The sequence below is a fragment of the Macaca nemestrina genome, chromosome 11 (assembly GCF_043159975.1).
Source record: "Macaca nemestrina isolate mMacNem1 chromosome 11, mMacNem.hap1, whole genome shotgun sequence".
NCBI lineage: Eukaryota > Metazoa > Chordata > Mammalia > Primates > Cercopithecidae > Macaca > Macaca nemestrina.
The window spans coordinates 63,626,594-63,638,795 of NC_092135.1; the positions used below are offsets into that span (position 1 = coordinate 63,626,594).

At 38.6% G+C, this 12,202-nt stretch overlaps 1 long non-coding RNA gene across 1 annotated transcript in view; it reads right to left on the reverse strand.

Annotated features, from left to right (window-relative positions):
- The window catches only part of LOC105483312 (uncharacterized), a 52,223-nt gene that overhangs the window by 32,077 nt on the left and 7,944 nt on the right, over nt 1-12,202 (reverse strand). The window contains exon 2 of the long non-coding RNA XR_011609842.1: nt 6,394-8,056. This is a non-coding gene — a long non-coding RNA (uncharacterized lncRNA). The remainder of the gene's footprint in view (nt 1-6,393; nt 8,057-12,202) is intronic.

Here is a 12,202-nt window from a genome sequence, read left to right on the forward strand (position 1 = left end):
ACGACAAAGGGCTAGTTGAAAGAATGAATGTTTACACCAAATACAAGTTTTCTTTAGACAGCTAAAGGGGCTTGAAATTATTCCCTATGGAATCAAGAGACAAAAGTCTAGGAAAACAGAAGTGAGAAGTCTAGGAAGACAGAATATAGGGAGGATAATTTTAATAATTAAAACCAAATGAAAAAGTACTATAGATATAAATTAGCCAGATGAAGGGGAAAAGAGGCATTTTGGATCAAAGCAGGCATCACAGGCAACCGTGGAAAATTCAGATTGGCCAAATATAAGACCACTAGAAAGTGACTGGAAGGGAAAAGGACTATGAAGTCAATGTCAGATCATCAAGGTCCTTGTATCTCATACTTAGGACTTTGGCTATTATGCAGTGAAGTAGTGCCTGGCTTGGCACTTCAAAAGGTGAATCTGACAGCTAGGAAGATAATGGATTAGGAGAGAGGTATGAGATAGAAAGCAGGTAAGCCAATTAAGAGTAACTGCGATCTCATGCCTGTAATCCCAGCACTTTGGGAAGCCGAGGTGGGTGGATCACAAGGTCAGGAGATCGAGACCATCCTGGCTAACACGTTGAAACCCTGTCTCTACTAAAAATACAAAAAAATTAGCCGGGAGTGGTGGCGGGTGTCTGTAGTCCCAACTACTCGGGAGGCTGAGGCAGGAGAATGGTGTGAACCTGAGAGGCGGAGCTTACAGTGAGCCGAGATCGCAACACTGCACTCCAGCCTGGGAGACAGCAAGACTGTTGCAAAAAAAAAAGAGTAACTGTGATCAATAGAATTCATGTCTGTCTTTCTGCTCATTGTATTTGCAGTACCTGGCATTGTACCTTCACATAAAAGACCCTCAATAAATATCAAATTGATGAATGTTCAAGGAAAGTACCAATGGTTGAACTAAGACAATGGCCATGGGAATACAGAGGGGTTGACATTCAAAAGATCTGTAGAAGGTGGAATGGAAACTAAAGGAGAGGAAGAAGTCAAGGATAATAGATTTGTTGATTTGTTCCTAGTGGCATACCTGCTCTGGACCTGAAATACTGAAGGAAAAGTGGTTGGTGGGCAGGTGCTGGGGAGGAAAAAAGATTGCTAAAGGTCCCATTCATCCTCTATGATTAGGCTCTATCTGTTGTTGAAATTTCTCAACAAAGTCTCTACTAATGTGCTTTCTCATTGATGTTTTCTATGCACAAGTTCCCCGTGATTACCAGCACCCTGTCAGTATAGAACAGCCTGTTTCTTTGCTTTTCTCTCGTAAAGCAAAGCAGCAAGCCAATTACTGAGATCATTCAGATGAAAATTTTACTTTTGCCTGAATTAGCCAGAGAATTGAAGCATAAATGGACCTTTTCACTTGACTGATTGAGATAATTGCCTCACTTTTCTAGGGGAGACCTATAGCTGGGAGGCTGTATTTGGTCACCAAAACATGTTTGTAATATACATTATTGACTTTTCTTGAAACAACTCTGGTTGGCTAGGTGCCACACTCAAACACTTGCCCTCATCTTTTTAGGTATTTGAAACAATACAGAGAAATACCATGCCTGGGAAACTCAGTGTTGAATTATTTCATTCTTGGGCAGCCCTTAAATACATCAGCTCAGGCCTCCAGTAGAGGTAAAATGGCATCTAGGGGAGTCTGGGAGAAGGCGGCAGGGCAGGAGCGTGGTTCAGTGGATAAAATGCAAGAAGTGAGAATTAGCTCCAGGTGCATGGGAACAAATGGCTTTTCCTGAAAGAATTGGGTAGGTAGACTTGAAAGAAACATGTAATTTACATTTATTATTGGGAGGAGTGAGAGGGGTTAATAAAGAGAGCTGAGTAGGGGCAGACAATTAAAGCAGCAGCAGGGCTCAGATCAGAGCCTTTTGGCCTGGATCTTGGGTAATAGAAGCTTTTTCTAACAGCATGAGACATGGGAAAAGAAGGCTTCTAAAGAAACAGCACAGCATCTGAGCTTTTCTGAAGCTTTTGCTATCTGGTGGCCTGCTATGACAGCCTGGGCGTGTACAGACAATGCGTGTTCAGTACTGACCTACAAAATTCACTGCAAAGCAAGATGTGTATTAGAAAAACCCATACAAACTTCAAGTCTATGAGGAAAGGTTGTCATGTAAATGTGTCTGTAATTACTTTGTGATGGCTCCCCTTACTGGCCAAGAGGCAGAATGTCCTAGATCCTGAAAAGAAGTAGGAGGAGGTAACGCTGAGGCAGCCTGGTTAATTTCTAAATTTCCTGTATTAAAATATGTGTGTGTGTGTGTGTGTGTGTGTGTGTGTGTGTGTGTGTGTGTGTGTGTGTGTGTTGCTAAAATAAATGTTTTATTTTCTGAGTATCAAATGAAAAAAACAGAAATCCCAGCCATGGCATTTATAAAATCCACCAGGATTATTTTTTAATTTTTTAAATTTATTTATCTTCAGTGGTGTTTAGAGTCTGCATAAAGTTTTGTGATTATAAAAAATATGACTGCTTTAAATGTTTCAATTTTTAAACTTTTATATTACATATAATTTCAAAAGCAATTTGAGGTGATGGATGAGACATACTCACACATCAGAATTGATATATCCAAACAATCTACATTTTGGGGAGAGATTATACGCTAACAATAAGGAGGTTGTCATTATTTAAAGCAATCTTGATTTTTTTTTTTGCATAGTTTCATTGTTTGGAATATTGCTTTAACTGTGGCAAATAGACATACATTAAAAGTATATTCAACATCTTGTAATATCCATAGGTCATTCAGAATCAACTATGTTGAACTAGTTGAACTAGTAAAGTTAAAATGTTGTATCCAAAATAATAAAAATGATGCACATATCTTCCAAACTTTTCCCCAGGATTCCCAAAGAATAATCTTAAAAATGTCAAAAAATATACTAAGTATATATTACCCCCCTTTCCCACAGGCTATGTATGTTGCTATTTATTTAAATATAAGTAATGGAATATTGTATTTTAAAGATGTTTTGTTTGTTAATATCTCTTTATAGATGTCATAAATATTTTTATGTATACGAAAATTGGTCTAAGAAGGCCAACTGAATTGCTAGTATCAGACTAATTTTTTTGCTTTAATATAAACCAAGTCTGACATATCTTGTTTACAAACAAATAATATTGGCATGAAAAAAGTCACACCATTACACAGATTTTTTATTTAAGCTGATCCTGCAATAGATAGGATACTGTTGAAACTAGCAGTTTACATTAAAATAATTAATTTTCTTCAGATTTTTTAATTCTTTCTGTACTTTTTTTGATATATGCACTGTGTTAGAAGATTCTAAATTTGTTGCTGTAGTAACAAACACCCCCCCAACCTCAATGGCTTAAAACATGGTTTCACTCCAGGTCCATCTTCAGTGGGTGAGGTACTCCATCATCCTTGTTCAGGCGCTAAGACTGATGGAGGCTCCACCGTCTGCAGCATTGCAGGCAGGGGGAGGAATTTGGCTTCTCATGTGCTGCTTCTTAAAGGTTTCTAACTGGAAATAACACATGTCACTTCCACTCATATTGCACTGGCCAAAATAAGTTACATGAACAGAAATAGAACTGCGTTTTACTTCCTGTTGTCTTAATTGACCCCAACAAAGATGCTTTAATCTTTCACAGAAAAAAAAGAAGTTTGGGTCATGTTGTCCTACAGTATGTTTGGAAGAAGAACAGAAAGAAACATTGCTGAACAGCACCAATAACTCCCACATTCACCCTAATTGAGGAACTTCATCTTAATGCAGGGAAAGAGGACAGTGCTTTCATAGCTGAGAATCCAAAATAGTGACAGGATGTAGCAAAATTTATATTTTGGTTTCTTTTCTAACAGAAAGAGGCCTAACATTATATTTGCTGGTTAGGTTTAATGTCTGAACTTCTTTTCAAGTCTTACTTTTTATTAAAATAAATTGTGCTTAAATTGAGCTCTCTGAGGATTCCACAGGGATTGATCGATTTGCCTGGTTAGGGCTTCTCAGGATGGATGTCAGGAGTGGGGCAACGGCATGAGAGCAGCTGTTTTCAGGGCTCCAGCCTCAATCTTAAGCGTTGCCATGGTGACAGCTGCCCACAGGAACCCACTGGGAGCCCAGTAGGAGCACTGGCTGCCAGAGCTTTGTATCAGTGTGCCATCCCCAGCCTTTCAGAAACAAGCATAATGAACTCTTTAGCCAGGGTGTTTCTGCCTACTAACCTAAGGGACAGTTTATTCTTGCTTGAATTGTCAACTGCCAGCTGTCAGTTCAGGCAAATCAAGTCTATTCTCTCTTTCCTCTTGTACCCTTGCTCTCAGCTTATTTTCATATCAAATTCCACTTTTCTCTATTTTATAGCTACACAATTAATAGCTATTAATAGAGAAAATTCAATTCATAAATTTAGATACAATAAAAAATCCAAAGATATAAAGTCCTCTAACACAGCACTGCCTAATAGAATTTTCTGTGATGATGTAAATGTTTCATATCTATGCTGCTCAATGCAGTAGCCACTGGTCACCAGCGGCAACTCAGCATTTGAAATGTGGCCAGTGCAACTGAGTAACCAAATTATTTAACTGATATAATTTGAGTTCATTTTAATTTTAAATAGCTATACATGGCCAGGACTAATGTATTGAGTAGCACGGTTCTAGAATCATAGTCAAATCCAGGGAGTGGCACCAGCTAGAGCTGGCCAGGCAGGAGCCACAGTTAGCAGCATTCTCTCACAAAGTAGCATGTTTATTATCTGCTTTAGAGTATATTATTATTATTATTATTGCTGTATAAGGTGTGCCTTGGCCTGCCCTAACTGGCTGTTGTAAATTTAATTATGTAGCTAAAGAGGAGGAAACGGAGGCATGATTATCTGGGCCGTTACAGGCAATAATCCTCTACAAGCAAGACTGAAAGGGGAAAGGTATTAATATTTCTGAATAATGTATCAGCCACATTACAGTGATTCTACAAAAGAACTGGATTCTAGATGGAAGTCATGAATTCTAGTCCCAGATTTTATGCTAGTAAATTGTATTACTTAGGAAGGACACTCACTGGGAGGCCTGCATGTGTTTGTGTGTGTGTGTATGTGTGTGTGTGTGCGCGTGCGTGTGTGACTTTATTTATTTATTACTTTTTGCCTAAATTCCTCTTCTGTATAAAAGGGAGTGTAATAATATTTTCTGTGTGCTTATTAATATGACAGGGGCTTTATGTAAGTCTTATTTATTCCTTTTAAGAAATCCATAAATTCGTGATTTTTATGCAGATTATACAGATGAGGAAATTGAAGCTTAGCAAAGTTAAGTGCCTAAGATTTCCCAGCTAATAATTGGAAGGATCAAAATTCATTCAAACTCGTCTGTCTCCAAAACCCAATTTCTTTCTACGAAATCCCATTAGAATGTTTCTAAAATCCCTTCTAACTCTTAATCATCACTAAGTGAGTGCCATGTAATAAATACATTGAATGAGCTTTGCGTACAACCCAAAATAGAATTCTTAATTGTATTCCATTTTTAAAAACATGGTAACAACTGCAACTACTAGTTATTTCCTAACCTGGAACCACTTAAGATTTCCTAATCAGTGGCTTTCACCCCTGGCTTTGCATTAAAATTATTTGGAGAGTTTTTTAAAAATATTGATAGCAGGTATTCTTCTCAAATGACTTAAATCACCATGTGAAAGAATGGGACTTAGAGACAGGTTTTTTCTTGGTTGTTTTTTGTTTGTTTATTTATGAGGGTTGTTTTGTTTTGTTCTGTTTGAGACAGGGTCTCACGCCATCACCCAGGCTGGAGTGCTGTGGCATGATCATAGCTCACTGCAGCCTCGGCCTGCTGGGCTCAAGCAATCCTCCCATGTCAGCCTCCCAAGTAGCTAGGACTACAGACATGCACCACCATGCTCAGCTAATTTTAAAATTTGCTAGAGATGGCTTCTCACTCTGCTGCTGAGGCTGGTCTCAAACTTCTGGGCTCCAGAAATCCTCCCACCTTGGCCTCCTAAAGTCCTGGAATTACAGATGCGAGCCACCATATCCAGCCAGGATAGTTTGTTCTTAAGTCTCTCATATGATCTCAAAGTGCAGGTTGTGCTGAGAACCATTTCCCTAATGTAAGGCGTAGAAATTGAGCCACCTGCTAGGACTTCAGGACCCTGCCTCCAGGAAGAAGCCCCCTGACAGCTTGGCTGATTTTATCTTATGTGTTTATGTTAGGGAAAACTGCCAAATTGAAATAAGAAAGCCATCTTCCACAAGCAAGCTTCTCCTCCTAAAGACTAACCATAATGCAAGAGAAATTTTCCATTTTCTCTCAGGAATCAGAAGCCTTTGCCACATGCACGACTGGAAGGAAAGTAGTACAAATAGGAGGATCCTTACCTAACGGGAGAAGGGAGATCTTGCCATTCAGAACTTTGCTTTGAATCTCTTTCCACGTGCCTGGGTGCTGTCACAGTATGTGTCCATATTCAGACTGCAACAGGGTTTGAGAGGGTTCCTTGCTGGCAGGCAATGTCATAGGAAAATAGGTTTTATGAAGCAGTGATTCCCCCAAGGAGCAAAGGAGTTGAATAAATAGGGTAATTCCTAGATTAGAAGAGCAGGCTTGCCTACGCTATTACACCCAAACCAACTGCCTTCTGTTTTTCTTTTTTTGACCCAAATTCTATGCAGAATCTTATCAAAATAAATAAATACATAAATAAATAATGACTACAAACAAAAAACTCAATAACTCCTAATATTACTTAACTTTTGCATGATTTTGAATGTGTCAATGCTTATCTTAAAGCACTGTTGTACTAATTTCATTCCTCTACTTATCCTAAAAGATCTTTAGTGACGTGCCTTTTCTCACAGCAGTGCACTTCAGACTTGGGGAAGTTTATTTAAAATGCCTATTTCTAGACTCCATTCCTGGAGGTCTAGAATGGGATGCATTCATAACATATATATTAAGTGTTCTAGGAAATCAATAGGTAACTGGGATAGGCTAAATAATGGTCCTCCAAAAATGTCCTCATTGTTGTCCCCAGAACCTATGAACATGTTACCTTCAGTGGCAAAGGGACTTTGCAGATGTGGTGAAGGATCTTGAGAAGGAAGGTTATTTGGTTATGCAGGTGGTCACAATATTATCATAAGGGCCCTTATGAGAGGGAAGCAAGAGGATCAAAATCAGAAACAGATGTGATGATGAAGCCAGAAAAAGGTGTGATGATGATGCACTTTGAAGATGGGGGAGAGAGAGCCATTAGTCAAAGGATGCAGGCAACATCTAGAAGATGCAGGCACTATCTAGAAGATAGAAAAGGCAAGGAGACAAATTCTCAGATTGTTTCTAACACCCTCAAAAAGAATGATGCTCTGCAACATCTTGATTTTAGACTTCTGACGACCAGAACTATAAAATAATACATTTGTGTTGTTTTAAGCCACTAAGTTGGTGGTAATTTGTTATAGTAATAATTGGAAACTTGTATAGTTATTCATGAAAAAGAGCATTACCCCAAATAAAACACTTTCTATAGAAATCAACTTCAATATATCTTATTATTGTAAAGCATCCTGGAGCACTAGGAGTGAAGTAAATTGTTCAACTTCACTCAGGGACTTAGGGAAAATCCAGGACAAAAGTGGAATTATCTTAGTTTGGTTCTATCTCTTTATCCTGGCACTCAAGGTATCTTCCCCTAGTCTAGGCCAACCTTTCCCACATTATCCCGTTATTTCTATATCCTTACTTCTATAAGCAAGCAAAATAGTGGATATATTTTCTCCCTGAATAAGCCCCATTAATTTCTGTTTCACTACCTTGATACATAGACTTCCCTCTTCCTGAAGTCCTTCCATTCTTGAATGTTAGGTTTCACTAAAGGTCGGGTCCTGCCTCTTCCTTAGCTATCCAGCATTAGGTGAGTACTGACCTTGGAACTCTTATGGTGTCAGTATGGCTGCTCTTTAAAGATCATGATGAAGAATCGCTAGTCTAGTTCTTCCTCGGTGTGATGATCTGATTGGCTCTGAGGCTTGTGGATACTTCCTAAAGCAATATTGAAGAAAGAATGAATGACTAAAGACCGTAATCCAAGTCAAGTGCCTAGATTTTCAAGTTCCCTCTCTTTATGAACTATATTTCACTTATTTCCACAAAGTTTTAAAAATAAATACCCAATGAACTTTAAAAAAAATTTATAGAGATGGGTATCTCACTTTGTCTACCGGGCTGGTCTTGAACTCATGGCTGCAATCCTCCCACCTCAGCCTCCCAAAGTGCTGGGATTATAGCCATAAGCCACCACACCAGCTGCAAATAACCTCAATTACATGTTCTGTTAGTATAGATAGATATCTTCCTGGCACAACAGTAAAAATCTTTTTAATTACTTGACTGATAGATGATAACTCAATATTTACATCTCACCAGGGTAACACAACATTTTAAAACATATTTCTTACTGGTATATACTTCACATACCATAAACTTCACAATTTTAAAGTGTGGTATTCAGTGGTTTTTAGTATATTCACAGAGTTGTCTGACCATTACCATTATCTAATTCCAAATATTTTAATTATCCCCATAAAGAAACCCGTTAACCATTAGTAGACATTCACCATTCTCCCTCCTTTCTCTAAGCCACTGGCAACTACTAAGCCACTTTCTCACTCTATGGATTTGCCTGTTCTGAACACTTCATGTCAATTAATCTTACAATAATCAAGTGGTCTTTTATGGCTGGCTCCTTTCACTTCACATAATGTTTTCAAGGTTCATTAATGTTGTAGTATGTATCAGAATCTCATTTTGTTTTATGGCTGAATAATATTACATTGAATGGACATACCACATTTGTAATCCCTTCATCAATGACAGACATTTGGGTTGCTTCCACCTTTTAGCTAATATGAATAATTTTATTTGTGCAACAATTTTTACTTTCTTTTTTTTTTTTTTTTTTTTTAGGCGGAGTCTCACTCTGTCGCCCAGGCTGGAGTGCAGTGGCACGATCTCAGCTCACTGCAAGCTCCGCCTCCCGGGTTCCCGCCATTCTCCTGCCTCAGCCTCCCGAGTAGCTGGGACTACAGGCGCCGCCACCACGCCCGGCTAATTTTTTTGTATTTTTAGTGGAGACGGGGTTTCATTGTGTTAGCCAGGATGGTCTCGATCTCCTGACCTCGTGATCCGCCCGTCTCGGCCTCCCAAAGTGCTGGGATTACAGGCTTGAGCCACCGCGCCCGGCCACAATTTTTACTTTCTGTAGGTATTTGTGAACATATGTTTTCAGTTCTATAAGGCATATATGCCTCTAGGAGTAGAATTGTTAGGTCATAAGTCATATGTATAACTTTTTGAGGTCCTGTCAGACTGCTTTCCACCTTTTCTGTGGCTGCATCATTTCCCATTCCCACAAGTAATGTATATGGATTACAGTTTCTCCACAACCTTGCCAACAGTTGTTATTTTCCATTTTTATTATAGTTATGCTTGTAGGCAAAAAGTAATATATCTCATTGTGGTTTTTAGTTTTCTAATGGATAATGATGCTCAACATCTTTATTGGCCATGTGCATATCTTTTTTTTTTTTGGAAAAAATGGCCATTTAAATCTTTTGCCCATTTTTAATAGTTTTTTTTCTTTTTTTTTTTTATTGTAGAGAACATAGCCTTTTAAATTAAAATAAGAGTCCAGAAGTTGGGCTATATTTCCCAGATACTAGCTAGTATCTTGCCCCTTTTCATAGATTTATTTGTATACCTCAGGTTATCAGTCCCACTATAGATCTCCTCCCTCACAGCAATCAAACTTAGGACTTCATCCGGAAATGGGTGGAGAGACCACTCTTGCAGCTCCAAAAATGCTTACCTGGATGGTCAATGACTGTCTCCTTCTTGTCGCTCAGCTCTCTGAGAGTCCTTGGTTGGCTATGCAGTTCGCTGCACCCAGTTACTTTCTCCATATATATATATATATATATATATATATATATATATATATATTTCTTTTGTTTTTGAGACAGAATCTGATTCTGTCACCCAGGCTGGAGTACAGTGGCACAAACAGGGCTCACTGCACTTTGGACCTCCCAGGCTCAAGCGACCCTCCCATCTTAGCCCCCCAAATAGCTGGGACTACAGGTACACCACCACTCCTGGCTAATTTTGGTATTTTTGAAGAGATGGAGTTTCACCACATTGCCCAGGCTGGTCTTGAGCTCCTGAGCTCAAGAGATCCTCCCGCCTGGGCCTCCCAAAGTTCTGAGATTACAGGTGTCAGCCACGGCACCCGGCCCACTCAGTTACCTTCTCTTGCATTGCCTGTTACCTTATTTTATAGCTTTCGTAGTAGTCATCATCTGATATTTCTCATTTGTTTGTTTGCTGATTATCTCTTCCTTTTGGGAGTGTGAATTCCATGAGGCCAAGACATTGCCTGTTATGACTGATTGTGTGACTGATGCTGACACAGTGCTTGTCACATGGTAGACTGGGGCTGAAGTTCAGTTCCCAGGGGACTGGCTCCTTAGGAAGTAGCATGTGTCACGGGAAGATGTGTGACATGGGGAAGAACTTTCTTGAGGAGATACCAGGTCCTCCAGTTTCAGACCCCTTTATTTTACTTTTTAAAAAGTTTTAAAGAAAATCTGGCAAACTACAAGTATACTCATTTTAATAGTAACTATCAGAAGCAAGTCTAGATTCCAGAAACTAATTTAACTCAATGAATGTGTTAAACTAGTTCAAGATTAATCAGAATCCCTTAGATGTCTTTATTCTTCCTGCAATACTAAATGAAACATAATAAACATTTTATGCTAAATTTTTGCATAGTTTTAAGCTCATCATTTGTGTAGTAGTCTCATTGCTATCACAGATAGAAAAGATAAGGTCTGAATCTATATTGCTCCCCAGGAAACTACATTTTAGCAGTACTTATGAGTAGTCACACCCATCTAAATTCAAATCCTAGCTCTGCCACTCACCTTCAGGAAAAACTTGGCCAAGGTGTTTGACTTATCTGAGTCTCTCCCATCTCTCACTGAGGCTTTCCCAAGTGGGGAAAATGGAGCCAGTAATATAGGCCTACAGAGCTGTTTGAAGATTACAAACAAAACATTGCCCACAATAAGGGAACAATAAATGTTAGCTGATTTTTCTCTCTTTAAATTTCTGTTTCAGCTACAACTCTGTTACGGGTAGGTATGAGTGAAAGAAATTAGGTAAAAAAAATTATCTAAAGAAAAAAACATTAGGGAAAACAAAATAAGAATTCTCATTTAGTTGGATAACAGTTCATGAAGGTTTTTCACTGCGTGATTGACTTAAGGATTCAGCACCATTTGGGATTTCCTCTTGGCTAGAAGTTGGATTTTATCCAGTTTCCTCTTTCCGTGGGCAGTGTTCCCCAAACTTAGCTGGATAAAGATGTTATTTGAGAATACAGATTCTGGAATGCACTTCAGATCTCCAGGTTGGAAACTTGGAAACTTGGTCTTCAAGGATCCTCATGATTGCCCAAATAGAGAAAAACAATGCTGTATTTTTTTTATTCTTTGCCAGAAATGAGATAATTTTTTATTTCTTTTCCAGGAAGACCAAAAAATGAACGTGAAAGATAGTTAGAATATACTTAGCTTGACTACTGAGATAGAAATGATGCTAAATAATTGAACAGGAAATTCAGTCAGGATCGTAAGAATAAGCTGCTAAAGAACGTTATGTCAAGCACAAAGAAGGTAAGGATTTGCTTCAGGTACACTTGGTCAAATGCTACAGGTGTATGAGAGATGAAACTTAAGACTCAATTTCCTCTTGTATCAAGATCAACTTTCCTCTTGTACGGCTGTACCTAATTTAGTATGTGCACTACTGAAAGAGGTGTTGATTCAAAGTGACATGTGCACAATGCATTTCTTAGTTTGCAGTCTTTGTTTCTAAAATTATCTCTAAATTAGTTGCTTAGAGCCATATAAATCTATTTTAGGAGATGTAGTAAGTGGTTGAAATGGTTAATATGCTTTTAGATTTTTATGATATGATTTTAAAAATCTATTTGAAATAACAGCAGAAGAACAGTTCAAATAGTCCTATCTTAAATTCTTGAAATAGAGGCCAGGCGCAGTGGCTCATATCATCCCAGCACGTTGGGAGGCAGATGTGGGCAGATCACGAGGTCAGGAAATGGAG